Genomic DNA, 21,900 nt, shown 5'->3' on the forward strand with positions numbered 1-21,900 from the left:
AAATCTTTAAATAAAATAAATAAACCAACTGTTCAGTTAACTTGCAATTCTGTGAGACAGTAATTTAGGCCAGGCTCAGGTGGGTGATTTTTCAGGACTCAGTTGGACTTATTCTTCCTACTTTTAGTCAGCTGCCAGTCAGCTTCTGGAGGTTATCTGGCTGTCAGTTGGGGTGATAATGGCATTTGGGCCATGTGTCTCTCATCACCCAGCAGGCTAACCCAGATTTGCTCACATCGCAGCTCTGAAAGAATCCAAGAGGGTGAGCAGAAGCATGAAAAGACTCCTGAGATGAAAGCACAGACTGACATACTATCACTGCTTTCCCCCCCTCTACTGGCTGAAGCCAATCACAAGGGCAACCAGATTTAACAGGGGAGAAAATGGACATCACCTCCTGATGGGAGGAATGGCAAACATACTTCAAAAGGATTTAGAAATAAAGAATTGTGGATATTTTTGCAATCTACCACAAAGAACAACATAAGGAAGAGCAAACAGAAAATAGTACCTGACTTTGTCAATAAAGTAATGATGAGAAAATGATACAGAACACCTTAGTGGAAAAGGTGGCATAGCAGGTTTTCTATTCCATAAGCAGGAAAATTAAGCTAAACTTTAAGGCTGCTGTGTCTCCAACTCTTTTGGTGCTATTGTTTATCATCTGCATCCATTTTGTTTTCAATTGCAAGTTACTGCCAAAACCATCCGTCCCCAAGTTTGAAATGCTTGAATGTGGATATTGATTTGAAGACATAAATCAGAATGAGACATTTGATCTGATCTGCTAAGATTTGTTTCTGTCAAATTCCATTTTACAATTAGCTATTGGAGTAATCTTTCTAAACTGCCTTTTCTAACTGTGTTTGTTCAGGTCCTTACTGGAGCAGACACCAAAAAGAAATTATAATTGCAAGAGAATTATCAGGGAAATGCTCAACCTAGGATTTTTTTACATATAATTTAATAAATTATCACAGCAATATAGATTGTGTTTTATCACCCTTGAGCAACATTTCAGTTTGATCACTGTAGACATCTAAACTAGCTGTTGGCACAAAAATCACCTAAGTCTTGATGTTTGAGAACACTATTCTGTGAGCTGACAAGTGGTTTGGCATAAGAGATCTAGAGCAACAAGGATCCAGTTCTTTCTTCATACAGCTGGTTAGTGTTCAAGTACAGGGTTTTGTTTATGATGTCATTATAAACATCATTCTCTGTTAAGAGAATTTAATGATACTTGCTGTGATAAAAATTTAATGCTACTTATTGAAGAATGACAAATTTGTATCATCAGGAGGATGAGATCTCTCACATAGGCCAACACCATAATATTGCTAATAATAACCACAACAGTAATAACAACAATGGCTAAAGTTGTGTTATAAATGAATATTATATGCTTTGCTCCAGTACTCAAGCAGAAGGAAGAGTTGGTTTCATCATGCTGTAAGATGATTGTTAATTTTTAATACTGTTAATGTTTATTAGTGACAGATGACTGGCTTTAAGTGTCTTATGAATAATAAATAAACTAGGTGGGTGTCTGGTGTCTGTCACAAATGTGCATTCAAGGCCAACGGAGCTGCCCTTTATTTGGCTTTGGAGACCTTGCATGCATAGATGATAACAGAATGTACCTTCAGGAATTGGGGCCAAGTTTTCACATTTTAGCACTGAAAACAGTGGGGGAATTCTTGGCACTTTTTCAAGTCTCTGAGAGTCTACTGAAGTCCTGAGACATAGGAAAGTTCATCTCAGATGTTTTAGCAAATAGAAAACTGCTGGAAAATGTTTCTCTTGTTCCCTGGCCCTGTTGAATTCATAACACTTAAACACCTGTGTCCATCAAATAGAACACACAGGATCACAGCTAGAGCTGTTCTTGACTTTGCAATTTCATTGACTGACAGTTTAATATCTATTTATTTTCACATCTGACACCAGTAAAGACAGGCTGGCATCATGAATGTCAAGACATTATGCTGACAACTGTATTTTTTTTTTTTTTATCATTTGGGGGGATAGAGGAAGGTTCAACATTCCCAAGAAAAGTATTCTTTTCAAGCACTGCAGCTCCAATAAAGACCAAATTATAGTTCAGATATAATTGGCAGTAACTATTGATAGGTTACCTGTACATGTTTATATAGGAACGAGTACATTCAATTTGAGATTTGCTAGTAAACTAACTGTTACTGTTATACTCTGGAATGAAATGTGTAATTATACTATTTAAATAGCTGAAACAGCTGCCATTACTGTGGACCGTGTAAACAGTGTTTTCTGTGCTAAAATTGAATGTTTAGAATATGGTCCCTTATTTTCAGCAGCTCTTGTTTAGTCTCTGAAATACAAACAAGAGGTCTAGCTCCATTCCAGTTCCATAGTATCAGAATAACACTCTAGATAAGAAGCATTCACAAAACGAAAGTGAGATGGATTTTTAAAATCTTAAGCAAGACCGAAGTGTTGCTCAAAATTAACCACAATGTACTGAACATAACGTTCACATTGGGAACTGTGTAAAATACATTTTCGTTTCCATATGCTGAAGCAGCTCAGGAGAAAGCCTTTTGTCTCTCTCATTTACACCAACTATCTAAACACAAAATAATTCAATTTTACTGTACCTCTATGTATGGCTGGGGAAATATTATTATGATGCTGCAATCACTGAACTTTTCAGTCTGCTATCTTGAGAATTTTCTCATGGCTAGCGGTAAGGTCTGATAATTCACAAAACTAGTTTCACTGTGCAACCGTTAAGGAGCTGCCTTATAATCAGGCAGTACTGAATGGACTGACTTTATTGCCTTTATAGTTTAGGATTGAAGTATACTATTACATCTTACAATTCTCCTCCCCAGTGTCATTTTGCCAAGTACTCTAAGAATGAAATATGCTCTCTAAACTGAAATTTTGTTCAGAGTGCATTCATTCACAGAAATTAGGCCTGAGATTGATTGTGGATTTCCACAAAATCACATTAATTTCAGTTCTTGGCAATTACAGTATAATTAGTGTTATTGATGTAGCAGCCTCATAAATAAATATTTTGTAGCCATATAGAGGGCTTTTGTTTGTTTCTTGTTTTATGTGTTTGTTTAGGCATCATTTATGGCTGAAATTAGGCCTGGGTGCCTTTGCTCCTATTACGGAGGGAAGCATACAGGGAGGGGTAAAGAGAAGGAAGGAATCAGAATCCTCTCCTCCAATTTACTGAATCTATTTCAATGGCACATTCATATAAGCTTAATCATGATTCCCTCTATCCTGAGTTCTCCATATCCCAGGTCCCCAGCCCACAGTCAATTTACTTTTGTCTATCAATATCAATCCTCTTCTTTGGCCCCTATACCATTATGACCTCACATACAATGTTCTTAGGTCTTTTCTCCAATACTCCTAGTAGTTTCCTATACCTGTTTTGCTTTCACATCATCCTTTAATATTTTGTAAATCTGTCATGATTTTCAAGGTGCACTGGATTTGGAATCAGGAGCACTGGACTTAAGTCCAGCCTCTGGAACTAATATATATGTTAATTGAGTAAATATTCATTTCTAAAATGAGAGTGATACTAATTTATTCATTCAGCAAATGTTTACTGAACAATGATTATGTGTCAGAGACTATTTCAGGTACTAGGACATAGCAATGAAAATTAAATCAGCCAAGGCCACTCCCTCATGGGCCTTACATTCTAAAGTCATCTACCTTTAAAGGATCAAAGAGAAAATATATGTGAAAGTTTGTTATAAACTATAAATATAGCTAATGTATTTTATGCAACAATAACAACAACAACAAAAAAACGATTGTTTTTGCTTTTGTTTTGCCTAACCCAGAAAAAAAAATCAGTTTGCCATCGTATAAAGCCTAGTTTCCTAAAGTTGGTGAAAAGGAAAAGAAACAGAAAATATTTGCAAAAATGGAATGTACATGAAGTTATTGTGGAAAAAGAGGGAAATGTAGAAAAAAATACAAATGATCAAACTGACAGTACTGAGTGTGCCCACACACAAAGTATATGGTGTTTAAGAAGAGGGGCCAATGCTGATTTATCAACCAGGACAGAACAGTGCAGCAGTCAGAGCCAAGATTGGGCATATAGAGACTGTGTATCTATTCCCCTTCTGTTCTGTGATCTATATGATCTTGGTCCAGTCACTCTACCTGTCTGGGCTTCATTTTCCTAGTCTATGAAAAGAGAAGGTGGACTTCTTGGTTTCCAAAAATGCCTTTCAGCTGTTGTCTTCTGTGACTGAAAAGCAGGAGTTTGTGTCTTTGAGTTGAGTCTTCAACTAGAACCCTCCAAAATGCTTGCCCCAAGGGAGACCCAGGATATTTTTTCTGTAATAGAGGAAGTATTTAGTTCACTTTTTTTTTTCAAAGTCGTGGTAAAATATACAAAACAAAGTTTATCATATTAGCCATATTTAAGAATACAGTTCAACATGGTTAAGTACATTCCTACTGTTATGCCTATTTCACTTAAAAAAAAGGATTTTATTTTAGAGAGAGAGCACAGTAGAGAGGGGCAGAGGGAGAGGGAGAGAATCTCAAGAAGACTCCCTTCTGAGTGTGGAGCTGGCCTCAGCCTCAGGGCTCCATCTTATGACTCTGAGATGATGACCTGAGCTGGAATCAAGAGTTGGACACTTAACCCACTGAGTCACCCAGGCACTCCACCTATATCACTCTTAAGTGCTAAAAATAAATGACAAAGTATATTGTCTCTTCATTAAAAAATTGGCAGACATTTAATCTAATAAATGCTCAATCTTTGGACTTTTTAGGAACATATATTTTATCTAGCTATGTATAGTTTCCACCAGTCTTAGTTTTGATTAAGGAAACAACCTCAAAAACCAAATTTCTAGGGGCAGAGGGAGAGGGAGAGAATCTCAAGAAGACTCCCTTCTGAGCGTGGAGCTGGCCACACACAGCTGGGTGGTGCAGTCAGATGAGCATCCAACTCTTGGTTTTGGCTCAGGTTGTGGTCTCAGGTCATGAGATCAAGCTTTGCTCAGCATGGAGCCCACTTAAGACTCTCTCTAACTCTCCCTCTCCCCATCTCTGCTTCCATGCTCTCTCTCTAAAATAAATAAATAAATCTTTAAAAAAAACCACTAAATTTCTAGAGTCAATAAATACAATTCAAATTACTTTTATGTATTAGTCTTAAAGGTATTCTTGACATTTTTTCCTGTTTTCTGAGACTCTATAAAGGCATTCAGAGGGGAGGATAGTTTTAGATTCCCACTCAGACTTACCAGTGGATTTAAAAGTAAATAGGGACAAATGGACTCTCATATTTGTGATATGCAACAAAGAAAACTTAAGCCTCTCTTGACTCCACATCATGTCTCTTGTCCCCCCAAAACTCCAAAATGACAATACTCATCTAATTATGAATACAAAGAGACATCATATTCCAGAAATAACAAAATTTAAGTAGATAATATTTTTCACATTTTAGGTCCTGTGGGAAAATCTTTATCTTTATTGAATGGAGGAGAACTTACATAGGTAATGATCAAGTGACCTAACCCAAATCCCATCCCTGCTGTCTGCTTTCTCAGTGAACAGTGACTGTTCTTGCTCCTTTCCACAGAAGATTGTGTCATTTTCCAGATTGAGCACTTCAGGCCATACTCATGGGTCTCCAAAAGCCATGAGCCTTGATATGCTGTTGCCCCCCTGATATTACACTGAGTGCTCATAGTAGAATGGGAAGATGAGACGATCATATGATCATAATGTCATTGTTTATATTCCCATAAAAAAAGAACAGTTTTAAAGGCTAATGTGATTTTCCATTATTATGTCACCCTTAATAACACTGCTATTTTGCTAAGAGATAAGCAAAGAGAATGGAAAATGAGACAAAGCCATAAAGCAAGTATTCCATTTGGGCACTCAAAAATATTACCAGATGATATTTACTAACTTTTGACAACTCAAAAGGACTACTTCTTTTCTTCTTTCTTTTTTTCTTTTTTTTCTTTTTTTTTTTTTTTTAGGACTACTTCTTTGGATATGAGGTTTGTAGGATTTCTCATTAACTCTTCCCTCCATAGCCAATGCCTAATGTGAGTGGTGTAAGAGACAATACTCCATTAGTGACAAGGTCTTCCCAAAGTAGAAGCAAAAATTAATGAAAGGTCTATCTCAGCATGTCTCTGTGTGAAAAACCCATACTGCCTTTTCAAACAATAACTCAGTTCAAATAACTCAGTTCAACTAAAGGCATTCTTAAATCACCACCTCTGGTTTTAATTTGGGGAACTGAAAATTTGCCACCAGGCTTATCATTACTATTTCAAAATGACACTCATCACTGGGTCATATTTATAAGAATTTTATTTGTTCATGTGAACACAATTCTTAACATTGTCATAGTATAATAATAGTGATTCTTCAATAGTGATTCTACAAAGCATTTAAATGTTCAAGGTATTTCTACCCAGATGATGTATTATACTCTCTATAAAGTGCTATTAAACCAGCAGTCAAACAATAAATACCACAAACACAGACATTTGGAATGTGGAAAGTTCTGTAATATCCTTATAAATTCAAAATGTCTCACTTGCTAATCAAATGTCTCAAATATGATCATTGCCTAGAGTTGATGATAATGAAGTTACTAGTAGTTCTGAAAACCTATAGGAGAGATTCATCTGCTTTTCTTCTGACAGATTATAAATTTAGCTCTCAAAATACCAAAATTTTGTTCCTCTCAAGTATTTTACTTGTTGAGATGCCTGGGTGGCTCAGTGGTTGAGCATCTGCCTTTGGCTCAGGGAGTAATCCCAGGCCTAGGGATCTAGCCCTGCTTCGGGCTCCCTGCGAGAAGCCTGTTTCTTCCTCTTGCTGTCTCTGCCTATCTTTGTCTCTCATGAATAAATAAATACAATCTTTAAAAAAAAAGTATTTTACTTGTGATATGTCTCTGAAGGTGGCTCATGGTGTCAGCATTAGGGAATCTATTCAAGCCATGCAGATGGTAGACATAAGAACAAATATTCCTTAAAATTAATAGGATACTTGTTCTACAATTAGCTTATGGGTTGCAAGGTCATATAAAAGGGAATCTGTTGACAAATGAGCACCACCTAAACCTCAGTATTTTCTGGCACTAATTAAATTACACATTTAGCTTGATTACTTCAAATAGTTTCCTTCTTTTCAGGGGACATCATTGCATCATACTGCTTAGCCATAACTGGCTGCTTAGATTGAAAACTTCATTTTCATAGTTGATATGGAGTGTGAAAGGTAAGAAAGCCTTTGTGTATAGTTTTAAGTATCCAACACAGGGAAAAAGTCTGCACTGTGGTGTGATATCTGTTGTTGGATGTAAAAAGCGTCTCAACTTCAGAGCCATGTGAAAGAAAGCCTCTTTCACAAAGAAAATATTTCACAAGAAAGAATGCTTATCTCCAACTTATTGGGCTGACAGAAAAACAAGCATTTAAATATAGAAGTCAACATACGGGCAGCCCAGGTGGCTCAGTGGTTTAGCGCCTGCCTTCAGCCCAGGGCCTGATCCTGGAGACCCAGGATCGAGTCCCACATCGGGCTCCCTGCATGGAGCCTGCTTCTCCCTCTGCCTGTGTCTTGGCCTCTCTCTGTCTCTCATGAATTTAAAAAAAAAAGTCAACATGCAATTGGAAATACTTAAATATACATTATATTTTGGTCTTTTTACATGATATAATCCTTAATTCAATTCTTTTTTAATTTTTGATTATTTATTTTTTTAATTTAATTTTTTAAAGATTTTTATTTTTTTATTCATAGAGACAGAGAGAGAGAGAGAGAGAGAGAGAGAGGCAGAGACACAGGCAGAGGGAGAAGCAGGCTCCATGCAGAGAGCCTGACATGGGACTCGATCCTTAATTCAATTCTTAATTGTTGTCAGGTATGCATAGGTAAGTGTAGTCTTTCTGGGTTATGATCTCTAATAGAATAGACTTGTCTCTTTGAGGGCTAAATGCAGAATATTATGTGGATGGTAGTATAAAACCAAAGACATTTTCCCTTTTAAAAAATAAACAAATATACTTATCAAAGTTTTAGCCTTAGATTAGCCTGATGTATTGGGTTCATATTTTCACCTCCACATAATGAAGAATACCATTTCTGAAAGGTAAAAAATAATGAAAGACCTTGGGTGTTTTTATTAAAACAACAATACATTTTTTACCTAAAATCTTGTCCTCGTATACTTCCTGCAGCTATATAAGGAGTATCGAAAACTCAACATGTCTTTCTTTGCATTGTCAAAGGGCTGCATTTTCAGTGTGTGTGTGTGTGTGTGTGTGTGTGTGTGTGTGTAGGTATGTTTCCAGATCATGCTCATGACCTATGTAGCTTCCCAAAGTCAAGGAAGAAAAAGATTCATAGAAATCAGAAAATCAGAGAGGTGGAAAAGTCTAGGTCTTTTCTGCTTGAGGAAACTGGCTTCATATTGTTAAATAATATGGTCAAAGTTAGCAGCAGATTCACTCAAACGTTATGATCCTGAGTAGCCCACTTGTATATTTTCCATTGCATCATCTCTCCTTACAGTGAGCTTCTTTAAAATAAAGTTTATTTTAATGTTTATTACATTCATACCATCATAGTGTTTAAAACACAGGGCAGGGGATCCCTGGGTGGCTCAGCGGTTTAGCACCTGCCTTTGGCCCAGGATGTAATCCTGGATACCTGGGATCGAGTCCCACGTTGGGCTCCCTGCATGGAGCCTACTTCTCTCACTGCCTGTGTCTCTCATGAATAAATAAAATCTTAAAAAAAAAAAAAAACAAACAGGCAAATAATAATGGAAAAAAAAATTCCCTTTCCTCACCCCCAGTATTGCTTTCCAGGGACTCCACATATGAACATTTCTGGTTTTGTTCACCTGATGTTATACCTCTCCTCCACCTCTCCCAATACAACACTCATATTGACATTTTTTACTTAACTACTTTAAATATTGTCTCTTACCTTGAGCTCTGATGGATGAGAATTTAATGCATCTATACCACTTCCCACTTTCTCTCTCCTCAATCATGCAAAATATTTAAAACATTCTTCTCAGTTTCTCCATTGGTCATTTTTCTAATTTCAAATAGTTTTTAAATCTCCTTTTATTATCCCATAGTAGTAGCTCTTCATTCTCAACTTTTAAAACAATGACATTAACCTTCCTACACTCTCCATCCTCTGTAATGTGAGGCATCAAACTTTCTGTGTCCATACACAGTGATCTTTATTTTTCTCTTATACTTAATTGATTGCTCATTGGATATGTGTAATTCTAGGGAGGGGAGAAGTGAAGCGAAGAACTCTTGTTTAGCTCCATTATCCTGAATTTTGCTTATCAGAAGCCCGTTACCAGTTTGATAATATTCCTTTACAGATGATCTCATGGTTCTCTCTGGAAGCTTTTAGGATCTTCTCCTTCTCCCCACTATTTATAAAGTTTCAAAATGATGCACTTGGGATTAGGTCTTTCTATGTTAATTGTGGCAAATACTCAGTATATCCTTTTACTCTGAAGACATGAAGGCTTCTGCTTCTCTTGCATTATTCCTTTGATAATTTTTTTCTGTCTACAATTACTCCATTCTCTCTTTCTGCAGATCATTAAACATATTAGATAGATCTTCTATGTCTCTGACCTATATTTTATGCTTCCCTTTCTCATTCTATGTCCCAGATGAGTGACACGTATTTAAATCCTAACAATTCTGTTGAATTTGGTATAACAATGTCATTATTTATATTCTCTAAGAAATCTCTCATTCTCAATTGTTTCCTTGCCTAATGTCTCATACCTGATTTTTGTTTGTTTGATTTGCAGTTGTTTTTCAAGTTTCTTTGAATTATAATTAAAAGTATTATTTTGTGAAGGTTTTATTACTTCATTTAAGGGGCATTTGGTGGGGGGAGGTGATATTTTCACTTTCATGTCACCAGCTTTCCTAAAATGATGATCCGTGACCAGATTCTGAGCAATTATGTTTAAAAACACTGCTTATGAGCAGGATTTGATGACTATCTGGGCACTGTTACACTGGGGCTCCCAAATGCCATGGCTTTTTCTGGGGTTCCAATGTTCACCTTAGATACACAAATTCTCATCATTTAATTTCTTTTGAGAAGAAATTTCCAGTCTTCTGCCTGGAAAAAACATCTATCTACCAGGCATTCCATGCAATGAATGGACATGGTGCTGGTGATGGAGTTCAAATGCTCTGTAGCCAGACTTTAATTAACACCTCTGCTTTCTGGTTTACTTCCCTTCACACCTAGCATTTTGGAGTCTTGAGTTACTTGGGGTCTATACAGCGAGTAGGCCCCCTTTCTGGGCTAATTCTCTCTTCTGTTACCATTCAGCAGTTTTTTGTTTTTGTTTTTGTTTTGCCCCAGAAAGTTGTTTTTGCCATGTCTCCTCAGAATTTCCTTCTCACACGGGAATTTGAGGGAGGTAAAACTGGTTGGAGAGAAAAAATGCACATGATCAATCCATATTTTTAAACCAAAAGCTACCTGAAATGCATCTTAATCCTAGGTGTCTCCCCTCACAATGTTCCCCCTTAAATAGTAGGCATCCTGTACTACATAACCATTAAAGATAAATGAGTGTAGGATGAGCCACTTAAGGTATGCTTCTTGAATGCATATAAACATTTCCATAAAAAGACTAATCTACCCACTAATCCCAATCAACCACCCACTGCAAAGTGATAGAAATAAAATGACAGGTATTTAATGCCACTAAAATGGCTAATTCCACAGTGTCTTGTTGGATAATGCTCTGCTCAAAGTAATTCTGATTGTGCCTGTTGTTATTACGCTGTTAATATTACTAAATTTAATATCAATACCCACAGAGAGACAATGGTTACTTTTCATGTAAACTCCATGGTTCCAATTTGTACCAACTGGATATTAAATAACTCACAAAAATAACTCATAACAAAGGGCAGGACGAAATAATTTATGTATCATAAATTGGATAATGTTATGATGAAAGCTAAAAACTATGTTTAATTTTTATGAAAGAAAGCTGTGTCCTGAAACTCAACTAGTTTGGCTAAATTCAGTTAAAATAATAAAAAAAACACAGGTGGAGATGCGGGGATGGGAATGAAATTGTGCAAATTTCTATGTATCTGTCTCCAAATAAATAGACTTGACTGAAGTATCTCTTTTCAAGCAGTTGTGTATCTAAAAATAATCTTCCCTTTAAGAAGACCTCCATATATAGTTGTTCTGTAGGAAGCCCTGGGGGCAAAGAGAAGACCTTTTCTTAAGTGAAAAGCTAGCCTGAGAATTGCCTTTAGGCAAAAGCCATTATACACTTCTCTTCCAACCTTTACACAAGCAAAAAGCAGAGCTTCCCACTGATACAAATCAGCTCACAACTTGGCTCTCATTAGCTCTAAATCTATGGAAATCTTTAGAAGCTGGGTTCATCCCACCAAGCTCATTAGGTGTTTAAAATTAGGCATTCTTTTCATAAGAAGCAACAGGAGTTCTTCCTGTAGCACAGGTATATATATAATGTCCCCCCTAGGCTTTGTTAGGTTAACAAAGTGCACTGAAAGTGCTCACTAGGCCTCCTTGGCTGTACTTGTTAGTTCAGATTTCACTCTTAGCACTAAAATAGAGCAGTGATTGGTATGCCCAAATCCATTTAGGTTCTAAGGGCTGGATATCTTATCTTTTTTCATATACTTTTAATCCTAAATGCATCCATTTGTTTACTTGTATTTCTGAGAGTGTGTAGGGGAAAAACATTGTTACTAGTGTCAAGTATTCTAAAGTCATGTAGAAAAATATTCCTGCAAGGGATAAAGGATTCAGGAATATACCTCCAATTGAATTCTGCTTTATAACAAGGCCTATGCTTTTCAACTTCCATGAGACTAGAAAGTGAAATTGCCTGTGTTCATTTTGATGTAATATAGCCATAAGGTGTCCAAAGTCTTTTTATTTATGTCAAATTAAGGCAGATATCCAAAGCACCGAGCACCGAGCTTGCTGAAATGGTTTTGTTTAATGTGTTCCATATGACTTGTAAGATTCTGGGAAACAATGGAGGCAACTGGGGAGGCCAGATGTGTTCAAGTGTAGTAAAAAGATGTCTTAAAGAAAAACCCTAGCTGGCAGATTCACAGCTCTGGATCATGGGTCAGCCAGTGTCTGCAACCTTGATAACTCCCTGTTGCTTTGCGCCCACTACTTCCCAAACTATCAAGACAATGTAGAAAAGCGTTTCTCCTCATTATAAAACAATGCTGTGGTACATAAAATGTCAGTCAGCTGTCCCATTACTTCATACATTACAGGTGTAAATCTGGAAGAGGGCATAGAGTTCAACTTGCCTTTAGCATGGAAAAGAAGTAATTACTTAGCTGTTAAGAAAAATCCTAATATCATTACCAGATAACCCTAATAGCCACCTGGACATCTAGCTATTATTTTAGATGGATTTAAAACACATTTTAAAATCTCAAATTCAAATCATATGGAAATAATAACATAAGTTATCATAAAGGTGTTTTGAGATAATGCTAAATGTCAATTTAGCATATTTTCCTATATTGGCTTTCTAGAGTGAATGAATAGCTTCTTTTACGAGGTAAATGTCCTTTGGTCAAATGAAAGGGACAATCATATTTAAAGGTCAGTTAATATAGTGAAGAAGATGTAGTCACTAGTGTTCAAATCTCACTATATTATCTTTAAACAAGGGTACCCACTATTTTGACTAAAGCTATGCCCAACAGCTTGGGCTGCTTATTTTCTTTTGTTCTCATGTTTTCCTACTAAGTTGATCTAGTATTTCTTTTTTTTAGCTCCAGCCATTTTTGTCTAGTGTGTCTCACAATCTAGTGACAATAATCTAATTGTCTTTGCTTTGTTTTGTTTTGTTTTTTTTTTTTTTTTTGGTACAATGAGGCCTACCACCACATATATTTCAATGACAACCGTTTCTGTAATTCAAAAGAACTTCATTCCAGAACTGAATTCTTTTTTTTTTTTTTTTTTTTTCAGAAAGATTCCTCTTAGAATCAGGGAACTCAGCCTTCTTAAAAAACAGAAAGTCTGACAATTCAGACATATGCTTCTAGTCCTAGGACCATGTTTCTTTTCTCAAGACTTTACCTGTGTAAAGGCACCATAACAACCATTTAAACTGAACAAACCTTCCTGCTTACCAAACAAGGTTCTATTATAGTAAAAAACAATTTGCTTTTCTCCCCACTCTACCATTAATCAGTGCATACCCAGAAACAGTCATGCATATCTCTGACTAGTTGTTACCCTGAATTAACCCAAAGCAACTCTACAGAGGTTACAGAATTGACCTCTTTTGGGAAAAAGTATTTCAATAATTCTAGTTTTTGAACTGGAAATAAAAAGTAGTTATTTTATAAGCATTTGCAATTAAAACCATGAAGATACAATTACTAAGAATTTACTTAGGTCTCTCCCCAGTGTAAACATCCTCTATGAGATTAACAACTATCATGACAACTGAGTTATCAGTAAAGTGAAAAGTTTGAGTACAATGGTCATATGCTCAAGAACTTTTAAGGCCTAATTTTTGTGTGTTTAAATATCTGCATTAATGGTATGTCATCTTGGCCTGAGTATCCCAATTCACAGGTGCTACCAGAACAAAAAGGAATCTGAAGGCTAGAGGGCACCATGTATTTTTAATCTTCATCAGAAGTCAACAGAAATATTTAAAAATAACAAAATTCACAATACTTACATATTTTACTGTGATATTCTCCTCCATGACTATGCTTTCAAAATTGACACTCAAGTACTGGAATATTTTAGGTTTGCAGTCTTTGAATAATATAATTCAAGTTGTAATATAGTTTCTTAAATAAGCATTAATAGAAGTTGATAAAAAGGATTTCTTTCACTGGTGGATATGGTTTTAGAAAGCTAACATAACTGATAGTTACTCATATATAAACGAACCAGTAAAAACTTTTTTCAAGAAACAAACGAGAATTTCATTAAAAAAGAAAAACAGGCTTTGGGCTGATGAGGGAGACATACCCTGAGGTGACCCCAATGAGACACATGTTTGACTAATTTCCTCCCCTTACTTAAGGCAGAACCTGGGACTTGCTTCTAGCCAATAATATATAGCAAAGGAGAAAGGATTTTTTCAAATGTCATTTAGGTCCCAAATAAGTTGACTGAGAGTTAATCAAAAGAAATATTATCCTGTGTGATCCCTACTTAATCAGGTGAAAGTCCTTAAGAGAGGGACTGTGTCTCCCTAACGTCAGAGGCTCTCTCCTGCTTTGAAGAAGCAAGCCACCATGAGTGGTACAGTGGCAAAGCCAGCAACTATGTGAACTTGGAAGAAGACCCCGGGCCTCAGGTGACAACACAGCCCCCAGATGACATCTGGAGTGCAGACTAGTTAAGACTCTGAAGCAAGTAACATAACTAAATCATGCCTGGATATGTGACCTACAGACTCTGTAAGATAATACATGTGTGTTATTTTGAATCACTGAGTTTGTGGTAATTTGTTACATAGCAAAAGAAAACTAATACAGTTGAGCAATATAATATTTTCATATGGACCAAAGGGAGGACAATTTGTATTATATATGAGGCTGGGAATGGGAATGAATTTGGGCATTTTTATTTGGGAGTTTAAGTGGATTTGGGGGGTTTAATTTGCTTAAAATTGATGAAAAAAGAGAATATATTTCCCAAACTGATGCTTAAGGAACACTGTGATATCTCACAGCCTCATCCACCTTACCCCTACCCTTATCAAAATGATTCGTGAAGGAAAAATCTATGGTCAAATATTTTTGGCAGACATCCCACTTACCACCACCACTTTCTCCACCAGCACCACCACTGGTACCCTATTCTTGCAGGTTCACAATGCAAAAGTTTTTCAGTCTATAGTAAAAAAAACTCAGTTTTTTCAAAAACTATGTGACAAACTGTATAACAGAGTTCAGTAGAACACACTTTAGAAAGCAGGGTGATAGGGAGTTCCAGTGAGCAGAGGCTGTGCTAACTGGAAACTGGAATGACATGAGTGAGGATCACCATTACCCTCAAAAGTAATAGCTATTTCGGGAAAGACGGTGTTTAGGATGGAGAATGATTCAAATGGAAGACAGCAGTAGGTAACAAGTTATTTCAGAAACCAGATTGTTTTAGGACATATCCATCTATAGCTCCTTCATAAGAGGGCAATTATTCACATGAAACTTACTTTCATTTTTATTTTTTTTAATTTCACCTCAGTGTGACACTGGATAAGCTGCTAAATGTGAATTGGTAACAAAAAAGGAACCAGTGGCAATGATGAGATTGGATCTTGTTTCTTATTGTTTTATTTTGACCCAGGACTAGCAAACCTGCCACTGAAGAAAACAGTGAGATTTTTGACCTTCAGTGCTCTCAGACCTCATGTTTCTTCACTGTGGCTCCACAAGATGCCCTGTATTGTTTTCCTATCCTTAGATGCCACATCCTCCTACTTTATTCCTATTCTCAGGACCATCTTTTCCTTGGTAGGTCTTTTCCTTCAGATTTCTCTCTTTAACCTCTTCCTGTCTGAACTGACCTATTATGTAGTCTTAGCTCTCAGTCAATCATTATTCTTGTTTGAAAAATAATTACGTATCTTTGTTAATAGCTATTAAAAAGTACTATTGGTAAAAAAAAAAAAAAAGTTCTATTGGCTTTCTTAACTCCAGTCATGGCTGCCTAACCATAAAACAATAAGCAAAGAGAATTATGGATTAGGCTCAAATATAAAACCAAAATATTTTTAATAGAAAAACTTAAATTTCACAATAAAAAGAAAAATTAGCACTCACAGGCCAAGAATCTTTCTATTCCTATTTCGTCTATCCTTTCTTGATACTTATAGATCTTTTTCTCTGCCCATCAGAACCATTACGCCAACCACACTCCATTATATATGCTTAACACACTATAATCCCTCTGTACTTACTGGACCTAGAAACATTATACTCTTGTCATGTGCATTTGTGTCATTGCTGTGGCCTTGTCAGCAGAACAGTAGATGACTACCCAATACTGATAAATATCAAGGAAAGGATAGAACTACTGAAGTCCTACAAAGGGCAGTCAATGGATGGAACCCTAAAGTTAGGCTGGCTCTCTATTTTAGATCTGTATAATACACAATATTATTCAGGGAGACAAAATACATGAAGCGTCATAACATCAAACACACTGTAACTGATAGATACATGTGCAACATAAATAATCTCTGATTAAGTAGGGAAAGAGGGATTGGTCTGGTTAGCTAGATGAAAGGATATTTGTTTGTGGTTAGCTAATGAAGTTTGCAAATAACTTGTGTAGCAAGTTTAGGGTGTGAAGCCATTATCTGTACTTGTCAGCAGGACTGGCATAGGGTGAGGTGAGTGAGATGAATGAGGCACTTGCCTCAGTGGAAATTTAAGAGTAGAGAATGCCAAAAATCAAAATAAATTATTCCAGCATAGTATTTTTAAAAGTCTAATGCGAAAAGTCATAATAAAGTATCAAATGGTTAACAAAGGCAGAATTAATAATTCCGAGCCAAGCCATATTGGAACCTAACGCCAAAGGAAAAATTAGCAGTATTAATCTGTCTTTACTTAAAATTTTGATATTTTGTTCATCATAGATTTTTTTTCCTTTTTAAGAATTTTTAAAAAAATATTGCCTTTGGCACTTCTCTTAATTTAGTGCCTACAACAAGTGCCTCACTTGCCTCACTCTAGTCCTGGCCCTTCATTAGATCTTTTTATTTTTTTTTTTTTAATGTTCAGGCTAACTCCTAGAAAATATTTTCTCATTCCTTTTAGTCTCTCATAGTTTGGGGTCAAAAGTCCTTATGAGATATTTATGGTCAATTAGTTTTCGACAAGGATGCCAAGAATTTCCAATGGAGAAGGAATAATCTTTTTAACAAATAGTACTGGAAGTTAGATATCTTCCTTACACATATGTGAAAATTAACTCAAAATGGATCGTAGACCTAATATTAGAGCCAGAACTACAAACCTCTTAAGATAAAAATATAGGAGTAAATTTTGTAACCTCTAGTTAGGTGCAGCCATCTTAGTTTTGACACCAAAAAACAAAAATGACAAAAGAATAGATAAAATAGACTTCCTCATAATTAGAAATGTTTGTGCTTCAGAAGAAAGTATCAAGAAAGTAAAAAGACAACCTGCAAAATGGGAGAAAATATTTGCAAATCATATTTAACAAGAGACTGGATCTAGAACATACAAAGAACTTTTACAACTCAACAATAAAAAGTAAATAACCCAATTTAAAAATTGGCAAATGATTTGAATAGACACTTCTACAAAGAAGCTGAATGAATGGTCAATAAGCACATGAAAAAATGCTTAACATCATTAGTGATTAGGAAAATATAAATCAAACCACAATAGATGCCACTTCATCCCCACTGGGATGCTATAATCAAAAAGACAGAAACTGTTGGCATGAATATAGAGAGATTGGATGAAAATGTTGCAGCCATGTTACAAACAGTTTGGCAGTTTCTTAAAAATGTTCAGGGATGCCTGGGTGGTTCAGCAGTTGGGCAGCTGCCTTGGGCTCAGGTCGTGATCCCAGGATCCAGGATCGACTCACGCACTGGGCTCCTGTGAAGAGCCTGCTTCTCCTTCTGCCTATGTCTCTCTCTCTCTCTCTGTGTGTGTCTCATAATGAATAAAAAATAAATAAAATAAATCTAAAAAATAAAAAATAAAAATAAAATAAATCTAAAAAAAAAAGTTCAACATAGAGTTACCATATCACCCAGAAATTCTGGGAGAAGTGAAAACATATATCTATACAAAAACTTGTACACAAATATTCAAATCAGAATTACTCAAACAATCAAAATGTGGAAATAAATGGTTTAGATTTCTTCACCTCACCCTCCCAGAATTCAGCATTCATTAATACCAAATCAAGACAGTTAAAAGCACAAAATGCTAGTATTGGTATAGTGGGTGTGTGTGTGTGTGGGGGGGGGGGTGGTGCTTAAAAGATACAAATTTCTTCCAACATTTCTCTCTTGAATTTCCTGAATTTATTTAAGACATGGAAAGATGGGACGCCTGGGTTGGCTCAGCAGTTGAGTATCTGCCTTTGGCTCGGGTCGTGACCCTGATCCCTGGATCGAGTTCCACATCAGGCTGCTTGTGAGGAGCCTGCTTCTCTCTCTGCCTATGTCTCTGCCTCTCTCTCTGTCATGAATAAATAAAATCTTTAAAAAAAAAAGGACATAGAAAGGCTTATGAACATATTATAAGAGGCAGCATTAATGAAATGCAGAAAACCTGTTAATGAGCTAATGGAGAATAGGGATATGGCCACTGCCTTCAAATTTTATAGGGTACTGGAGAGAGAGCGGAGTGTTCTTTGCAGCTCTGTAAAAGGGAAAACCGGTATCAAAGAGTAAATATTATCAATGCCAGTTTTTTATTCACCTCATTACGAAAGAGAACTCTTAATAGTAAGTAGATGGACCAGAGCTTCCTTCTACCCATTCTCAGGCACTGGAAGTGTTCACCCTGAAACCGATAAACTCTGTTTCTTAAATAATGTAGAAGGGTATTAAAATCTATTCCCCCTGAGATTCCATAATCATTTTATCACCCAGTGATATCACTCATTTAGGTTAATATTCCTTTGTAAAGTGTAAAAAATAATAACCATCTCCCACTCGTTAAACCATAATATTCATTAGTTTTTTTTTAAATTTTAGTATCCAAATAAATTGTTTTGAAGAGTTATGATAGATTTGTTTAGTTTTGTATTAGAGGATGGAGAGAAAGATTGGAGCATGACATAGTAAGTTTAGAAGCCGAACTGGAAGTCTTTTGGGTCCATCAGAAACCAGCATAAGGTCAAGGGACTCCTTGGAGAGGGGGGCACACAAGAGGGGGCAACAAGAGGGGTGGGTGGAAGGTCCCCATTCTCAAAAGTTACCTACCTTTCTCAGAGGATAGGGGCAAGATCCAAAAAGAACTTTCCTCTTCTAGTATCTGTCCCACCTTTAATGCCTGCTGGCTATGTCATGGAAGTATCAATGCTTTTTCCCCTGGGCAAGAAAGCATGGTTTAGAGAGGTCCCATTAGCTCTCTGCTGGAAACCATATACTTTTTTTTTAAAAGATCTTTCTCATTTACTTCTTTACTTGAGATACTAAGAAAGAGAAAGTTGAGAATTCATCTAATAAATTACATGGTATATGAGTACCAAATCATTGCTAGCTATTACCCTATCTTAATTCATTTTTTTTAAAGCACACACAGGTAAGGAGATTTTAGAATGGAGAACATTTTCTATCCATTTCCATAAACTATAAAGAAAACAGCTGTGGGCAGGTCTGGGGTTGAATTTGAGATATTGTTTAAGGCAAAAAGCAAAGTCCAAATGTCAGGGATCCAACAGGGTTGTTGCTTTGCAGCACAACATAAGGAAAAACAGAACTAAGGAACATCTATATTCATTATCCCTCTATAACCACTATGCCACATACTCCAAAATGGCTCCACAGAAAATATGCTGAAGAAGACAGCTGAAACATTCATTGGTAAGTTATTGGCTTTGTATAATATACATTTAAAGGGAGCTACAAAAGTAAAGGCAGATGTGTAATATATGGCTGGCACAGTTTTTATTTTCTTATACATCTTGCTACTGTCTGGGGGCAATGCTCTAGCGACTACTGAAATATAATAGCTGCTTTCTCTCTCAGTACACAATTTGACAGCATTTATTCTTTCCTTCAGTGAACATAATTACTTCACATATGGAACCTGTGATAGCCTACAGGCATCTGAGAGAAACCAGAATCATGCAATCTGTCCCCTTTGTGAGCTTAATTTACATTCACAAGTGTCATTTTATTAGGGCTGGCATCATGTAGGATAAAAATTACAGGTCAGCTATGGCATGTCACTGGGAGTGTGCTTAAGTCAATAATGTGGTATTATTACATTTGGGATAATTTTACAAGGGAGATCTCACAGGAGGAATCTGACCCTTATTTCTTCGTTTTCAGCTCTACTATTACCCACAAGGTAATTCATTTAGAAATGAATAGTTTAGCCTGCTGTAAATATTTGTGCCGAGTGTCCTAAACTTCAATATAACTTTGCAGCATCATCTACAATCTTAATGGACATGGAAGATTTACCTCACTAACTATTAAATGTGGGCATGTTCAAATTTGTGTAATCAAAATAGCATCAGTCAGAAGAAGCCTGTGCCCTTTATTTAGGCCTGCTTGAGAGTAGAAATTAAGAAGATTGTGTTACTGACCCTTTCCATCATAAGCAAAACAACATTGTTGGTTTAATAGATGTTCCCTGGGAATGGGAAGTGTAAGGCAAGCTGTAGGCACTATCATTGGTGATTGTTTCTCTGTTTGAACAGCAAGATAGATGGTCTTGAGGTAATGCTTCCTATTTGGCTCCCTTCTCTGTTGATGAGGTCAGATACAAATTTTAATATGAGAAATTAGACATGGTCAGTAAAGTCTAAACCATGATTTCTTCATGATGCCATATTCTTTTATGAAATATATGGTCTAATAAGTAACTAAACATAATTCTCAGATATATGGATGGTGCAGGCTGAAAGAGATGACCAAGCCAGAACAAACCTCCAGACAGTTGCTAAAAACTCTCAGCTTCATCCCAGTAGGGGTGTTCAAGGTCTAAGGATCAGTGGATCAAAGTAAAACCAAACCTGAGTCTATGGAAGGCCAAAGTTAAGGACTAGGGTTCAGATACTGAACAAAAAGCAGAATCACTGAAGGCCAGACAAACAAGAGAAAAACATCATAGTGAAGGTCTGGATAAGTAGGGTACAAGAGTCACGCAAATTAGAATAAGTATCTGGAATTAGGTTTGTTTACCAAAATGCTCTTTCTTAAGTCTGATTTAAAAAAAAAAAAAAAACACACACACACTGATTTAAGTGTCACTGAATTTTAAAACTGCCTTATTTCCATAATACATTTAATTTTTTAAATCAAATTAGTCCATAAATATGATCAAAAAATCCAATGGCAGATAGCTAATTTTGAGAAACTATTATACCCATATCTCATACATTCACATGTTTATTACCTAGAAGCAACTCCTTTTAAACCTTCAGTTTTAGTTATAGCTATAACCTACATATTACTTAAATATATGCCTATAGTGACATTTTTCCCAACTCTATTGAGGTATAATTAACAAGTGAAAATTGCAAATCATTCAGTGTAGAACATAATCATTTGATACGTGTATACATTGTAAAGGATTACCCCTTCAAGTTGAATAACACATCCATTTCTTCATATATTTATCGTTTGTGTTTTCATTTAAGTTTTATTTAGAAAAAGTGTCTATTTAGGTCCTCTGACCATTCTTTAACTGGGTTGTTTTTATGCTATTGAGTTATAAGAGCTCCTTGATTTTAACGTCTGATTAGATACGTGGTTTGCAAATATTTTCTCCCATTCCACTGGTTGTCTTTCTTTTTCTTTTCTTTCTTTTTTTCTCTTTCTTCTTTCTTTTCTTTATTTTCTTTCTTTCTGTCTTTCTTTCTTTCTTTCTTTCTTTCTTTGGATAGCTTCCTTTGGTGTGCTGAAGCTTTTTTAGTTTGATGTAGTTCTACTTGTTTATTTTTGCTTTGTTTTTGCTTTTGGTTTCAAATCCAAAAACATCATTGCCAAGACCAATGGCAAGGAGTTTATCACCTATGTTTTCTTCTAGGACTGTTATGGTTTCAGGTCTTACATTCAAGTAAGTCTGTAATCCATTTTGAGTTGATTTTGTGTATGGTATA

The 21,900-nt window shown here is 36.0% G+C and overlaps 2 long non-coding RNA genes across 4 annotated transcripts in view; one reads left to right on the forward strand and one right to left on the reverse strand.

Annotated features, from left to right (window-relative positions):
- The window catches only part of LOC140638013 (uncharacterized), a 481,686-nt gene that overhangs the window by 317,817 nt on the left and 141,969 nt on the right, over positions 1-21,900 (reverse strand). The window contains exon 7 of the long non-coding RNA XR_012035131.1: positions 19,049-19,156. This is a non-coding gene — a long non-coding RNA (uncharacterized lncRNA). The remainder of the gene's footprint in view (positions 1-19,048; positions 19,157-21,900) is intronic.
- LOC140638012 (uncharacterized) overlaps positions 1-21,900 on the forward strand; it is a 42,575-nt gene that overhangs the window by 7,494 nt on the left and 13,181 nt on the right. Inside the window, exon 1 of one of the 3 annotated variants that reach the window (XR_012035130.1) lies at positions 7,823-7,946. The exons of the other annotated variants lie outside the window; for them this stretch is intronic. This is a non-coding gene — a long non-coding RNA (uncharacterized lncRNA). Of the gene's footprint in view, positions 1-7,822; positions 7,947-21,900 lie in introns of those variants that run through there. 3 annotated transcript variants of the gene reach the window in all.

This window comes from Canis lupus, chromosome 8, assembly GCF_048164855.1.
Source record: "Canis lupus baileyi chromosome 8, mCanLup2.hap1, whole genome shotgun sequence".
In the NCBI taxonomy this organism is placed as follows: Eukaryota; Metazoa; Chordata; class Mammalia; order Carnivora; family Canidae; genus Canis; species Canis lupus.